This window comes from Glycine soja, chromosome 18 (assembly GCF_004193775.1).
Source record: "Glycine soja cultivar W05 chromosome 18, ASM419377v2, whole genome shotgun sequence".
NCBI lineage: Eukaryota > Viridiplantae > Streptophyta > Magnoliopsida > Fabales > Fabaceae > Glycine > Glycine soja.
In genome coordinates this window covers 23,640,855-23,658,586 of record NC_041019.1, presented here as the reverse complement: position 1 = coordinate 23,658,586, position 17,732 = coordinate 23,640,855, and positions in this window count along the sequence as shown.

Here is a 17,732-nt window from a genome sequence, read left to right as displayed (position 1 = left end):
GTATAAATTGAGTGGATTGGAATGATTAGATGTTTGTTTTGATCAAGCTTGTAGCCATTAGAAGAGAACGAGCATGTTGTGGCGTCCCTAAATAATGATTGGTTTAATAGTAATAATTTAAATAACAGAAACCATGGGAATTTTTTTTTTCTTTTTCTTTTCTCTCTCTTTTTCACAGTAATTAAATTCAGAAAGAAAATTATCACTATAGAGTCCTGAATGGCCAGTTCACAACTCTATTTGGAGTCATTTCTTTCTGATCACTCATAACCTCTAAACAATTTTTTTTTTCAAAAATATGCCAGTCATCACTTTAGGTCGTCACGTGAAAGATAATAAAATACGATCGGTAAACTCTTTTCAATAAATTTTGTTAACACTTCCTTTTCAAATAACAAGATTAAACATAATTACATTCATCATCTAAAACTGTCCAAAATATGGGAGTTTTCAAAATACATAGCGACATCCAGAGCAAAGGTATCAACTGTGGTGGATTCACCCACATACATACAATCATCAAAATTTCTATACAATAGGTCTACCCACCCAAAAATCAAAAGAGTAAACCTAGCAGTCTGAACTCGATACACCCACCCACAAAAAGTATGTAAACCTAGTCTAAGGAGCTGTCTTCTATGATGAAGACTCTTCACTATTTGCTGTCCCTCCAGGGCCGCTCTCCTCTGTGGAGTCTGCCTCAGATGCTGACATGATATCCTCTGGAAAATCAACATCAAGGAGCGGGTCTTCATCATCCTCAGGTAAGTCAAGATCATCCATAGCAGGTTCAGGAGGTAACTCCTCTGGGTCCTCTTCAGGATCCTCTTCAGAGGATGACACCTCTATCACTTGAACTGGCTCCACTAGTCGATAAGGAGTAGGTGTAGGTAGTATCCACTCCACAGGCTGCTGAAGTGTGTGTGCGGGTTCCTTCGGATGTACTAATGAAGTAGCAGTGAGTCAAATTGTGCCACGGAATCAGCACCTCTCATTACCTTCGAGGGTCTCCCAAACTCCCTCTAGGCACTCCATCACCACGCGATCATGGATTAACTGCGCTGCCATCGCGATCTACAAGAAATAAAAGAAAGAGGGTAGACTCTTTCACAAGAAATTTAACTACAGGTAACAATACAATGCGTCCCATAACGGCTACGCATAGTCAAAATATCCTTCTCAAGGGATTTCCTCTCTGGTAATTGATTACCAAAGTATGTAATCGATTACCAGTGCCCAAACTCGAATTACACAGCTTTTGCATATGGAAACCTACAAATTACACTGTGTAATCGATTACACCTAAATGGTAGTCGATTACCAGTGTCCTATCTCCCGATGTAATCAATTACACCTAACTGGTAATCGATTACCAGTGCCTTGTTACTATGTGTAGTCGATTACACACAATTGGTAATCGATTACCAGAGGCCATTTTAACATCATGTCTCCATTTTAAGCCTTGTAATCGATTACACACCCTTGGCAATCGATTACCAGAGGACAAATTCTAGATACCACTCAAGATTCATAGTTGGCCAGCCCCCACACAAGCCTCCTTGCTTCGTGGACTTTGTTCTTTTATTGGTTGACTGCCAGGAGCTCGCCTATTTAGGTACATCACAGGTTCTCACTGACTGACTATGCCCGGGTTGGGTCGGGATTGGTCAAGCTTGGTTTTGGGCAATAGCACCCCACCTGACGTCCCCAAGGTCTCCTGACCCCCGCGACATATCTCCAGGTACCACTCTGTGGTCAACAAACAAAAGTAGGAAGACTGACTCTTCCACGCTTTCTCACATCAAGCTTAGTGGATTATGGGGCACCCGTCATATGTGGTACTAGGTGGCGATCGGGCGATGGCGCAAATCAACTCTCCCACTTTCACAAGTCAAACATTAACGTACCATCCCCAGTTGCCCACCTTCAAATTGAGCTCACGCACTCCCACGTAGCCCTTATCCTCGTTCCTCTCAACACCGGGTCCCCATCAACCCCTCCAAGCTTCCATAACATCCAAGCAATTCAATCTACAAATATCATGAACTACCCTAAACCAAGAAAACAGAGTAGAGGCAGAAAACTCTGCCCAAAACACATTCAAATATCACAGCTTTCCCTACTCAAATACCCCAGTAACATTCTCTTCGTTCCAATTCGTTAACCGTTGGATCGACTCGAAAATTTTACTGGAGGTTCCCAGTACATAAATCTAAATTTTTACCGTTGGGATCTACTAGAAAATGTTTAGAACCGAATATGTACTACCTTTCCCATAACCAGCAATGCACAAGCATTTTTCTGCACACATAAAAAATCTGTTGCACAATTCAATAGCATTTTTCTGCATAATAGGGCAGATTTCGAAATCCATCTTACCCACATCCAATTTTGCTCAAATTGGATCCTACAAGTCCTAAATAATGTATAAATCATATTTAAACCAAAAACAAGCTTCAGACCAAGGCAATTCAAAATCTAGGTATCCAAAACCCATCAATTTAGTAGATTTTCAAGGTTTAAGAAGTGAAAATGAGAATTGGGTAATTTTGGGGCAAACTCTCATCTCAATCAAGTATATAACATTCATTTAGACTTGCTCAAACTGGTTTTAAGGCAAAAACTCGACCGATTCAAAATTTGATCCCTAAACACCCAATTTACCCTAGAAATGGCTCTTGCTTTCATTTTTGTCACTCATTTTTTTCTCATTTGCTCTGCCCAAGCTTTTCTACAAGTCCTAATTGACATTCTAAACTAGAATCAACTCACTTTAGACTCCAATTTCCACTAACCCCAAATTTGGCTTCTCTAACCCTCAAAATCTCACATTTTTCTACCTACAACATTGTCATTCTCACATTTAACGCTAAATTAACTTTCCCCATCATCTCTACCAGTTTTCTATCAACAATCTCAGCACACAAACATCACAAAGCATCATCATAAAACCCTAAACAGAATTGGTAGCTTTACTCACATCAAACATGTCAAGTTTAGCATGCTTTCAACAAATTCCTTCACAAATAACTACCATAAGGCATAAACCTAGTAGAACTACCCATCATATCTCCCAAAAACCCAATACCCATGAATTTCATGTGAGAAGAAGTCCACCCATACCTGAAATTCGAAGCCCCACAACATAGAGGTGTGCTTCACGACTCCGAAAATGGCTTCCTTTTGCAATTTGAAGTAGAAGTGATGAGCAATTTTGGAGCTTCAAAGGGCAACAATGGTGGAGGAGAAAGGAAGAAGAAAAGCAACGTGGGAAGAGGGAGGAAAAGCTTTTCTGAAATCTGAATGAAGAGAGAGAATTTGGCTTTTATTTTAAAAAGATTTTCTCTTTCCTTTTTCTAAAAGCCAAGCCACATGTCTCATTTTGAGTGGAGCAAAAGGGCCCACCTCTTCCCCTTGATGTGACTTCATACTCAGCCACAAGGAGAGAAAAATTTGACCTTTTGAATGCCAAAATCCTGCCTCGGTTTGCATGTTGCCTCTCTGGTTTCAGTTCCTCGCGTTTCTCTGCACCCGTCGGGGCCCGTTTTCGAAAGTAGGCAATATATATATCAAAACGCTCAGAATGAAACCCTGAGCGTGGTTCAAATGTTGGTTTTGTTAAATTTTTAGTTGCACGCAAAACGATAATTTTTAGACTAATTAATTGAGAATTAATCTATAACTGTCCAGTTATGGATTTCTCTTCGCTAATTAGTCTAACCCGCGTATCTTTCCCCCAATGTACATACTTCTTCCAAGAATATATATATATGTATACACTGAATAATACTTATATATATAATTATTTAAAATATATCGCTTACAAAATTCCGGGTAGAAATTTCCAGGATGTCACAATACTCCCACCCTTTAAGGAATTTCGTCCTCGAAATTAACTACTCTAGGAACAAACTTGGGTACAATTCTCTCACTCTATCCTCTAACTCCCAGGTTGAATCACCATCGTCGGGTCCCCGCTGCACTTTCACCAATGCGATCTCTTTTCCTCTCAGTGACTTCATTCTTCGATCAGTAATCTTCTGAGGTTGTGCTTTATAGGTGAGGTTATCCTTCACTTGTACTTCATCCAGTGCGAGTACATGTGATGGATCCGGGTTGTATCGTCTCAGTTGAGAGACATGAAACACAGGGTGCAAATTCGATAAACTCGGGGGTAAAGCGATTTGATAAGCTATAGGCCCAATCTTCTTCAAAATTTGATACGAACCCAGATACTTGGGCGTCAACTTCCTAGATTTGAGAGCTCTTCGGACTCCGGTTACAGGAGAAACCTTCAAAAACACATGTTCCCTTTCCTGGAAATCTAATGGCTTTCTCCTTTTGTCGTAATAGCTCTTCTGCCTATCTTGGGATGCTTTTATTTTCTCTCGAATCAATTTCACTTATTCGATAATTTGTTGTAGCATTTCAGGCCCAAGGAATACTGCTTCCCCATCATCGTACCAACAAAGAGGAGTTTTGCACTTCCGTCCGTATAGAGCTTCAAAAGGAGCCATACCAATGCTCGCTTGGTAGCTGTTGTTGTAAGTAAATTCAATCAATGGCAAACATTCCATCCAACTGCCTTGTTGCTCGATACTACACGCCTGGAGTAGATCTTCTAGAGTCTGAATGGTTCGCTCAATCTGACCATCTGTTTGAGGATGATAAGCTGAACTGAGCTTTAGCTTTGTCCCCAATGCTTCATGTAGACTTGTCCAAAATCGCGAGGTAAACCTCGGGTCCCTGTCTGATACAATACTGGAAGGAATTCCATGCAACCTTATTACTTCTTTGATATACAACTCTACTAGCTTCTCCATTTTATACTTCATATTCACCGGAATAAAATGAGCAGATTTGGTGAGTCGATCTACTATGACCCACACAGCATCGTGTCCATGACTAGTCTTGGGTAAACTAGATACAAAATTCATAGATATGCTCTCCCATTTCCATTCCAGAATTTCTAGTGGCTTTAATTCTCCTGATGGTCGCTGGTGCTCAGCCTTAGCCTTTTGACATGTCAAACATTTTGCTACATATTCAGCTACATCTTTCTTCATGCCATGCCACCAAAAAATTCTCTTCAAATCTTGGTACATCTTAGTCATTCCTGGATGGAAACTAAGACGGCTTTTATGTGCTTCTTCCAAGATCTTAACTTTCAAATCATCTAATGGCGGTACACATATCCTCCCCTTGAATCTAATTAACCCGGTTGTGTCCTTCTTAAACTCCACATCCTTATCTCCCATTGCATCTAACACTTTGCCTTGCAGAAACGGGTCATCCTCTTGAGCCTCGCGTATGTGATCTACGAATTCATTGGTGATCTGCAATGCTCCCACAAATAAGCTCTTGGGTCATATCTCGATTGCTAGATTCAAATATCGAAATCCCTCTATCAATCTCTGTTCCAGACTCATCATGGTCGCAACATGTAAGGACTTCCGGCTCAGCGCGTCGGCTACTACATTAGCCTTTCCTGGATGGTAGGAAAGATCAAAATCATAATCCTTGAGGAACTCCATCCATCTTCGTTGCCTCATATTGAGTTCTTTCTGATCGAACAAGTATTTGAGGCTCTTGTGATCGCTGAAAACTTCAAAACGAGTACCGTATAAATAATGCCTCCAAATCTTTAAGGCAAAGACCACAGCTGCTAGTTCCAAATCATGGGTCAGATAGTTAACTTCATGAAGGCACAATTGGCGTGAAGCATAAGCCACTACTCTTCCCTCCTGCATTAATACGCACCCTAAACCTTGCCCGCTCGCATCGCAATACACTTCAAATGGTCTCTTAGGGTCGGGCAAAGTTAACACTGGAGTTGTTGTCAACCGCCTCTTCAACTCTTAAAAGCTTTGATCACATTTCTCATTCCAGACAAACTTCTCATTCTTACGAGTCAGTTTAGTTAGGGGTAGCGCTAACTTAGAAAATCCCTCAATGAATTTCCTATAATAGCCGGCCAACCCCAAGAAACTTCGAACTTCTGTTGGAGTTGTCAGTTGTTGCCACTCCATAACCGACTCCACTTTAATCGGATCCACCGCAACCCCGTCTTTAAAAATCATATGCCCCAAGAACTACACTTTCTCTAACCAAAATTCACATTTCGACAATTTGGTGAACAATTTCCTATCCCTTAGGATATGCAACACAATTCTCAAGTGCTTTTCATTCTCTTCCTTATTCCTTGAATACACTAGGATATCATCAATCAACAGAACCACGAACTGATCTAAGTAATCATGGAATATACGGTTCATATAGTCCATGAAGATAGCCGGAGCATTAGTCACTCCAAAAGGCATGACTAAATACTCATAATGCCCATACCGAGTCCGAAACGTAGTCTTTGGGATATCTTCCTTTTTAACTCGGATTTGATGATACCCCGATCGCAAATCTATCTTTGAAAATACCGTCGCTCCCCTCAATTGATCAATCAAATCATCTATCCTCGGTAGAGGATATTTGTTCTTGATAGTGACTTTGTTCAGCTGTTGGTAGTCTACGCACATCCTCATACTTCCATCCTTCTTTTTAACCAGTAAGATCGGCGCTCCCCACGATGATACGCTTGGGCGAACAAATTGTTTACTTAAGAGATTCTGCACTTGTGCTTTCACCTCTGCTAGTTCTACTGGAGACATCCTATAGGGCGCGATCGACACTGGATTCGCCCCAGGCACCAAGTCAATAATGAATTCCACTTCTCTCTCAGGTGGTAATTCACATATGTCATCAGGAAAAACTTCTGGAAATTCTGACACTACCTGTATACTGCTAACTTCAAAGACCTCTTCCACATTCATGGAGAACAACACCATGTAGGTTCGAACATCCCCCACTCCATCGGTGGCAGCATTCTCTTTCAATGGTTCATTTGAAATTACATTTCCACCAAATACTAGCATCTTTTCTTTGCAGTCTAGAAAGATATGGTTAGTAGATAACCAATCCATCCCCAAGATCACATCTAGATGAGCTAAAGGTAGGCAAATCAAATCCACCATAAAAGATCGACCCTCAACAGTTATAGGACACTTCAAACACACCCGAGAGGTGGTTACAGGCTCGTTAGTCGAAGTAGACACCACAATATCATATGGCAACTCTGTCGTACATAACCCTAACCTCTCCACACATGCATGAGATATGAACGAATGCGTGGCACCTGAATCATAGAGTACATCTAGCAGTTTATCAGCAATCAAACACTTACCCTGTATCAAATCGTTGGAGGCAGCAGCTTCTGATCCACTCATAGAAAATACTCGGGAGGGTACCTTTGGTCTTCCACCACTAGTGTTGTTGTTGTTGCTAACATTACCGCTCCTTGTGGGATTAATAGACCCACGATTGACTGTGTTGGAATTGGCAGTTACCGTCGGTCTCCCAGTCATCCTACACTCTCGAGCATAATGGCCTATCTTGCCACAAATATAACAACGATTCTCCTGTGTCTGCTAGAGTTGTGGGAAATTCCTCCTAAGATGCGGTCCTCCACACTGAAAGCACTGTACCCTAGTCCCCCTTGACTGGCTCATGTTGGACGTAGTCATAGGTTGTTTCCCCTTGTTGCTAGAATATGGCTTCATCCTCTTATTACTGTTTCCTCTAAAAGGGTGGCTTCTCTGTGGTCCTCCAAAGCCTCTAGCTTGCCTCTCTTTCATCTTGTCCTCAAATATTCTGCACTTTGTCACCAGTTGATTGAAATCCGTGATCTGCATGTAGCTAACTGCCTGTTGAATCTCCAGTCAAAGCCCATTCTCAAACTGAGTACATAAGTCTTCTTCGTTCCGAGCATCTTGGTATTGAGGCCAGTACTGTAGAAGTTCATTAAATTTGGCCGTGTATTCTCCAACGGACATGTTTCCCTGCTTCAAATCCAGAAATTCCCTCGCCTTTCGCTTCCTGAGATCTCATGGAAAATAATTTTCTAGGAATTTGTCCTTGAAGGCATTCCAAGGAATCACGCCTCCAGGTGCAGCAAATGTAGGTCTCACGAACTTCCACCAGTTCTCAACTTCTCCTTGGAGCATGAACGTCGCATAAGGGACCTTATGCTCCTCGAGGCAACCCTTCGCCTTGAAAATCTTCTCAATCTCAGCTAACCATAACCTAGCACCTTCCGGATCATAGTCCCCACTGAACTTCGGCGGGTGGCTCTTACGGAAAGCCATGAGTCCCCGATACTCTGCCGGTTCCACATCACGTTCCTGCATTAGAGTTTCCAGCACAGTTGTGATGCGGTCTAGGACATCACGGTTCGATCCCTACCACGTCCTGCCATACCTAACCTATAGGGAAGCTATTAGTATCCAAGAAATTCTACTAAGAGAGTGTACCATATAGGCTATGACAGTTACAACAATATCCCTCTCTCTATATATATATTTATATATACACAACAATTCTACTGAATCATTTGCATATTCCTGCTTAAGACAAGAAGGTAGAATTACACATAATTGTGACTTAACGTCACTCCCCGAAACCTACTTCCATGTTTCAGAGATACACAACATTCACACAGTAAGACCATGAACAGGTTCACTAAAATCCAACTTTTGCTCTGATACCACCAATTGTGGCGTCCCTAAATAATGACTGGTTTAATAGTAATAATTTAAATAACAGAAACCATGGGGATTTTCTTTTTCTTTTTCTTTTCTCTCTCTTTTTCACAGTAATTAAATTCAGAAAGAAAATTATCACTATAGAGTCCTGAATGGCCAGTTCACAACTCTATTCGGAGTCATTTCTTTCTGATCACATATAACCTCTAAACTATTTTTTTTTCAAAAATATACCAGTCATCACTTTAGGTCGTCACGTGAAAGATAATAAAATACGGTCGGTAAACTCTTTTCAATAAAGTTTGTTAACACTTCCTTTTCAAATAACAAGATTAAACATAATTACATTCATGATCTAAAACTGTCCAAAATATGGGAGTTTGCAAAATACACAGCGACATCCAGAGCAAAGGTATCAACTGTGGTGGCTTCAGCCACATATATACAATCATCAAAATTTCTATACAATAGGTCTACCCACCCAAAAATCAAAAGAGTAAACCTAGCAGTCTGAACTAGATACACCCACCCACAAAAAGTATGTAAACCTAGTCTAAGGAGCCATCTGCTATGATGAAGACTCTTCACTATTCGCTGTCCCTCCAGGGCCGCTCTTCTCTGTGGAGTCTGCCTCAGATGCTGACATGATATCCTCTGGAAAATCAACATCAAGGAGTGGGTCTTCATCATCCTCAGGTAAGTCAAGATCATCCATAGTAGGTTCAGGAGGTAACTCCTCTGGGTCCTCTTTAGGATCCTCTTCAGAGGATGACACCTCTATCACTTAAACTGGCTCCACTGGTCGATAAGGAGTAGGTGTAGGTAGTATCCACTCCACAGGCTGCTGAAGTGTGCGTGCGGGTTCCTCCGGATGTACTAATGAAGTAGTAGTGAGTCGAATTGTGCCACAGAATCGGCACCTCTCATTACCTTCGAGGGTCTCCCAAACTCCCTCTAGGCACTCCATCACCACGCGATCATGGATTAACTGCGCTGCCATCGCGATCTACAAGAAATAAAAGAAAGAGGGTAGACTCTTTCACAAGAAATTTAACTACAGGTAACAATACAATGCATCCCATAACGGCTACGCATAGTCAAAATATCCTTCTCAAGGGATTTCCTCTCTGGTAATCGATTACCAAAGTATGTAATCGATTACCAGTGCCTAAACTCGAATTACATAGCTTTTGCACATGGAAACCTACAAATTACACTGTGTAATCGATTACACCTAAATGGCAATCGATTACCAGTGTCCTATCTCCCTGTGTAATCGATTACACCCAACTGGTAATCGATTACCAGTGCCCTGTTACTCTGTGTAATCGATTACACACAATTGGTAATCGATTACCAGAGGCCATTTTAACATCCTGTCTCCATTTTTTAAGCCTTGTAATATAGGGCTCCATAATATAGGTAAGGTACCCTAGAAAAGTAGGATTTTTCAGCCCTTGTATTTTAGGGCACCTAGACTAGTTTTTGTATTAGGGGTAGTTTTGTAATTTCACATACATTAAGTGAATATTTGATGTGTGTGTTGGAAAATAAATTTAATTGAATTGGGAGAAGCCCAATCAAATTAAATTTTAGAGGGGGGGTGAGCATTTTCTTGCTACACCCCATTGTCACATCATATAGTCACACTTTGTGCATGTCCTTCATGCTTTACATGCCTCATGACATCTAAGCACACTTAGTGGAGAATCTTGGACTTGATCTTGGATTAGTGGGCTAAACCATAACTAAAATTCACTAATTATAATTAGTGAAATTTTGGCTCCAAAATTTGGCTTCACAAATCCAAATGCCTTCAATTTTGTGTGACACTTAGGCTATAAATAGAGGTCATATGTGTGCATTTTTATCAACTTTGATCATTTGAGAATCATTTGAGAATTACACTTCAAAGTTCAGACCTCTTTTGAGGCACAAAATTTCGTGCTCCTTCTCTCCTTCTCCCTCCCCTCATCTTCTCCTACCTTCAAGCTCTTATCCATGGTTTCCTATGGTGGTGAGCTTCTTCTTGACTCATCTTTTCCTTGAAGTGGCATCTCCTCTCAAATCTTCTTCTTTTCCATTCTGTTGCCATTAAAATTCAAGAAGCAAAGGACTCCATTGATGAAGAAGATCCAAGGCCTACAAGCTCCACATGGAGCTACATCAGTTTGTCAGATTGATTGTGAATGAATGCATTGACCGTATCTCGGTGAGAGTGTGATCTTTAAATTTTGAGAGAAACGACTATCATTTAGTACTGATTTTTGCATGAATCTCTGAAGTATGGACTGAATGCATGAAATTGAGGATGATGAAGGCCATGTTTGATTGTGATAGCCTCTTAGCCAAAAAGCTGACCACGTGCTTGAATGATTTATCCCTTGCACCCAGTTTGAGCTGAATGAATTGTTGATTGATTGAACCCTGAGCCAATACAATGTTATCTCCTGCTTCCTTGTCTTAAGTTGTAGGAAAGCATCATCCACAGAAGCTTGGTTCAAAACAAATTTGTCCCAAATTTGGGGGAGTAATTATCAAGGTAAATTTGTTCCAAATTTGGGGGAGACACTGGGTAAGAATTGAAATGGTCAAAGTAAATAGCATACACACACTATTTTTGTATATACACATAATGTTTCTGTATATTTGTGTTAAAAAAACTGTAAGTACAAATGAAATTAATAAGTGTGTATGCTTTAATTTCATGAATGAAAGCTGAGTGCCTAAATAAAAGGCAAGTATGGGGTAGGAATGAATGAAAAAGTGAAGCTTATTCTTTGGATGAATGCTCTCCTAGAACCTAAGCTTTTGAATCCTAGAAAAATCATGATTTGTTGGCAGCCTAACCCCATTACAAGCCTAGAAAGTCCTTCGGATTCATTTTTTGTGTTCATTGTTGTATGATATGAGATGAAATGCAATGGTTGGGACTTGTGTTAGTTGTTTATGAGGGAATGAGCCTAAACACTTGAGTTTGAGTGAAACAATGACTGTGAGGTTTTGGTTGATGATCCTTCCTTGATTTCTGCCATCCTTACTAGCTTATTTCAGTTGTGACTCTAATGTGTATGTTCCTATCTTTGAAAAGCTGCATGTTTGTGAAAATCAATTGATTGAAGCAGTCCATGATATTCAATTCATATGGTTGAATTTATCTGTGAAGCAAACACCATTTTGAGTGATCACTGTAGTTTGTCACTTGAGGACAAGTGAACTGTTCTTTCTTTGCTTGAGGACAAGCAAAACTGTAAATTTGGTGGAGTTTGTTAATCGTCTTATACGACTAACTTTTATATAGAAAACATTTTCCAAAACTTGTATAGTTCCCCAATTTATGGTTATTTTGTAGTAATTTTGTAAATAAATCTTGTTTTATCGTTAAAGTTGTCTCTAGAATACTTCCATTGGATTTAATGATGAAATCTGTGCAATTTCAGGTGAAAAAGAGGCTAAGTCATGAAGTGCTAAAAGTGACAGTTGAGCTTAGCTCATCAGTTGGGCTAAACGTGCATCCACCGCTAAGCGCAAATTCAATGTGCTTAGCGCGACAAAAGAATCTGGTAGAACATCAATATCAGGGTCATGCGCTAAGCACAAGATCAGTGCGCTAAGCGCAGTAGTTGTCTTCAGCCAGGCTCAGCGCATGACTGACGCTAAGCTCAAACCCACTTACTCGCGCTATGCGCAACGTCTCGGATTAAGAGTCTATTTAAAGTCTGTCTTGTGCAGAATTAGGGTACACACTTTTACAGAGACTTTTGCAGAGGATTCTAGAGCACACCACAGTGCCTATTTCGGGAATAGAGCTCTGGAGGCAGCAAGAGGAGCAGCTTTTGCAGAGATACCTAGGTTTTGTAATTAGAGAGAGATTAGTGAGTTGCAGAGTGATTGTGAAATGCTGAGAAGAGGAGGAGGGATCCCCCTTCTTGTGTAAGGAGCATTTATTCTCTAGTCTTAATCTCATTATTGTTAGGGTTTCTCTATAATGGCTGGCTAAACACCCTTGTTGGGGATTTCTAAAGAAGAGCTGATGTAATTACTTTAATATCTAATTGATTGTGTTTATTGTGTTCAATGCTTCTTTTAGTGCTTAAATTCTGTATGCTCTTGGTCTGATCACTCATTTGTGTGCATAGTTAGGTGACTTTAGCATTGGGAAATGTACTGTTGCCTTAGAACTTGAATGAAGTAGGATTGAAACTTAGTCTTAAAAATGAGGAATCTACAGATTAAGTTTTGGTTTTAAATATGTTGTTACAATAATGTTGTTTGGTCTAAGTCTAGTCCAACAAGAGGGATCTGAGGACAAAGCTTAGACTAAATTAGTCTAAACTTTCGTAAGCTATTTAAGCTGAGTCTAGTCCAACAAGAGCAATCTGAGGATGAAACTTAGTGTAAGTTAGTCTAAACCTAGGAAGGCTGTCTAAATTAAGCCTAGTCCAACAAGAGGGATCTAAGGATGAAGCTTGGATTGATTCAGTCTAACTAGGGATCGAGGTTTAGTAATTTAGGCTACAACATAGAACACAAAAGCATGATTGATTAGAGAAACATCTTTATATACATCAGCTGGTTTGTTAGAAAGACCCAACACCATTACCTATTGCTGTCAATCTTACTTACTTGCAATTTTTTCTGTTACAAATATATGTATATTTACCGCATCTAAAAGAAACGAGTGGGGACTCAACCCTACAACTTCTCATATCAAGTCTTCTCCACTCGGCCACTGCTTTCACCCCCCAAGAAATCCAAATTAGTCGGTTACTTTTTTGTTTTACAAATAGTTTATGTTAATTTAATTTCTTTGAGGTTTTCTTTAATTTTGTCTTATAATTCTTCTCTTATGAAAATTTATACATGTTAGATGCCTAATCACCGTTTTGCATGTTTTTAAACACTTAGGAATGAACTGAAAGGTGAACCAATGTGTTAGAACCATAGGAGGAGAACTTAGATTTTAATTCACGACAATAAAATTAATCATAGGTGGATAAAGTGAATTAGTAAAGAACGTAAAGAATTTAATTGAACATAACACCATGACAATAGGGATTAATTCAAATACACACATCTCTCTTTCTTGAAAGAAAATGAAGATCACATTAGATTAATCTGTTATTAGAAGAGATTTAGAAAGAACTTTGAATTAATAGATTATGTGAACAAGAGTTTTGGTGTGAAACCCAGATTCCGAAATTTTTCAATTCTGAATCTTATCCAAAATATATATTTTTTCTTTATCTACCATCTAATTCTTTATCTTTTTAAATTAAATATTTTGCAAATCAAATCTTAATCTTTTCTCAATTATTTAGTTTTTATTTTAAATTGTGATAATTACTAAGTCCAAAAGCATAATTGTGTGAATTCGATATTATTATTTGACGACTACAGTACAATTGCAATTTTCTCACATCAATTACCTCTTAGAATTGCTAAGGCATGTCAAAACCAAGAGGAGGGAACATATAAGAACACACTCTTATGCTCTAGGCTCACTACCTCAAACCTAGGACAACTGTACTAAAACAGATACAATGTTTTCTACTTTTAATGTATGGTGGTATCTATTAGTTGATTTTGAAATTGGTCATAATCATGTGGCGGAATTCTATTCATATGAAGGAGAAAAAAAATTGGATGTGGTATAGACACTAAAAGAGAAATAATATATATATATATATATATATATATATATATATATATATATGAGATTGATATAATTAATAATATGAAATGATAACAAAAAAAAATGTAAAAAATAAAAATGTTAATTAGGAGTTTGTACTAATAGAAAAAGTATACATAAACATTAAAAATTATTTTTCTAATTAAACACTCAAAATCAATTTTAATTATTTTAATTTAAAGTATCCAAGCAACATTTTCTTTAAAAAAAATTATTTTTTAATATTTATTATCTAAAGAAAAATCACATTACTTTAGGGAGACTTTGGTAAGGGAGAAATTTTTAATTTTTCAGAAATTCTAGGTTGGAAATCTTAATTTTTCATGTTTGATATTTATTTTTTTAAAAAAAATAGCATTACGGGAAAGGATGTTTCCAAAAAATATTTTTTAATTAGTTTCTCGCGAAATCTTTCTAATGGAAAAGGTGAAAATCTTATTTTTCTGAGTTTAATTTTTTTACTAAAGTAGAAATATCATGTTACTCATTTAATATGGTAAATAATTAAAATACCAATAAAAATATCATATAACTTTTTAATTTCCAAAAAAATTATCTAAATATTTCAATGATCAATCAAACAGATTATATAATTTTCAAGAAACATAATTCTTAGGATTCATGATTCCTAGACATAAATAACTTTTATCTATCAATTTTAACCATAATCAATTATATAAAATTACATTGATTTAAAATCAATTCTATCATTGCACATCCAAACACACACAAATGTGAGAAGTCTTTTAATAATTGGTTTTTGTTGCCGGATTATCGAGTTCGCAGTCCCAGTCTTTTTCATATAATCGATTTTTTCTTTTATATAGTGTCCATTTGTTTAACCTTTTTTTTTTAAAGTACTTTTAGTTTTCTATATTTTTATATAAAAAAAATTTATATAGTTTTTTAGGAAGAAAATCTTATCTACTTAAAAAATATATTTAAAAAAAAAACTTTTTTTAAATAATTTTTTTAAGTTTAAACAAACTAATTTATGATTGGTTGTTAACCCTTTGCTTAATTTAAAACAGATTCCCTGCCCCAATTTTTTTAAAATCGATTATAAAGCCTCGTTTTAGGGTATAATCAATTTTTTATGTATTAATATGTTTCATATATATTATGAAATATAGTATTATTATCTATAGTTTTATTTCTCTCCTATCTTTTCATAATAAATCAAAGGGTTTATTATTTTTTTAGTCTTTAAATTTTTTAAGATTTTTATTCGTAGTTCCTGAACTTTATGTTGAGTGTAGGTTAACATTCCTTATTTTTTTTGTTTTGTCTTTACTAAAAACACAAATCTTAAAAACTTTAGGAACCAAAATCACAATAAACCCTAAACCAAACAAGCTAAGTAAAAATTCTAATTTTATTTCTTCTCAATTTCACTTTTATTTCTTTCAAAAGAAAGACTCCTAACTTCACTTCATTTCTTACTTATTTCCATTAATTAATTTTATTTCTCTCTTTCCTGTTTCCATTCACATTATTTTTTTCTTTATTCCTACCAAACACGCTCATATATATATATATATATATATATATATATATATATATATATATATATATATATATATATATATATATATATATATATATAATGTATTTTCATCAAATTACCTCCTTAAAAGGAAGGTAAATGTAATGATAATTGATTCTCAATAAAAGCACGTATAACTTTTGAAATAACTTCTAAAAAAAAACATTTGAAATAAGGTGTTGAGTGTTATTAAACTAAATTTTAAGGTAAATTAATGTAACTTGCCCTATTAATATTATCATCATTTAATACATTTTAATTATTTAAAAGCTCTCAAAATTATTAATTACTTTAAAAAAAAACATGTACTGTATTTTTAAACTATTTGTAATATAGTTTTAAGGAAAAATAATCTAAAATTTATTTGAGAGTAGAATTAGAAAATTAATATAGGTTTAGCATACTTGTTTGTGGTTCATTTCATCTCGGTTTGGTTTTGAATGAGAATAAATGTTACCTCAATTTATATTCATCTGGTCAAACTTAATACCTTTTAAGAAATTCGTCTTTCAAGCTATATGGAATTGAAAATCAATTAGAACAGAATGAAAAAATTCACTTTATTGTTTTCAATCGGTTGGTTTGTTCAATTTCTAGTTCTATTATAGATTTAGTGGTTTAAATCAATTTAGAATGTTTTATTGTACTAATGTATACAGTTTTTATAGAAAAGAATCATTTACTCTAAAATAATTAAAATTAAAAAGGCAAATGCTTGCACAGAAAAAGTAAATGTGGAAATTTCACGGACCAATTTCCTTATTTTATTTGCTTCATTATTCAGGTCTCTAATAATTGAGGCTAAAATTCGACATGCCTAATTTCTTTGTCGAAGATTCAAAAGCTCTCAAATAATAAAATATTTCAAAAGACCCAGAAATTAAAGCAAGATTAGACAAAAACTAAGGCTAAAACACGACACTTATGATGGCCTACAATGTTATGTCCATAATAATCCATATAGGTAGAGCACACCGACATGCCTTTCCACGAACTTGTTATTAAGATTGGCATGAAATTAAAGTAGATAATCATTTAATGAAAGAACTTTAATGAAGTGTTATTTAATCAAACAGTGGAATTGCATACTTTTAGTTTTAGTGCTTGACAATTCTATAAATTATGAATTGGTTTAGTGGTTGTGACTTGTGACAACTGTTTTGGTACGTTAGAAACGTTATATATGTTACAGTTCAACTTATTAGAATAAGAGAGAATAGACGGACATTGATGGTAATCGATGATCATACTCACGTACCCTTGCTCCAAATACTACTGCTGAAGAGAGGTAGCACTGTAGCAGGGAGACCATAAAAGGAGATATCTGTTGTCTTACACTATAAACTATAAAGTTAAATCAATGAATTTCAAATGCTAAACAATTTTCAAACTTTGACATATCCTGAGGCTATAATATGACACGTTATTAACATAAGACAGCCCCCACCTACTCTAAAAGAATATCATTAGAAGGTAATCATTTACTGGCCCATTTTAATAAATGGGTACTGCTAATATGATAATGAAATGGTTTTTTGTTCTGTTAATGAATTGAAATTGAGCACTAGCAAAAGATTTTTTGCTTAACAGTTTTGTTAACATTAGAATTAATCTTTTTATTTACAAGGCATTAGAATTAATCTTAAACACTTAAGAAGTAATAATAATTTTTCATTAAAAAGAATTTACTATACATTTTTATATTCTAATGTAATAAACTAATCCTTTTTTTGATAAAATTTATCATTTTTTAATATATACTAGTAAGACCAACTTTAAGGATTGATGATAAGATTTACTTTTTTCGAAATAATGGTTTTAGATAGACTAGCAAGTAGCAAGTCCAGTATAAGCTACAAAAGTTTGCTCATTGCATGCTTCCTAAAATAATTGCTATGCT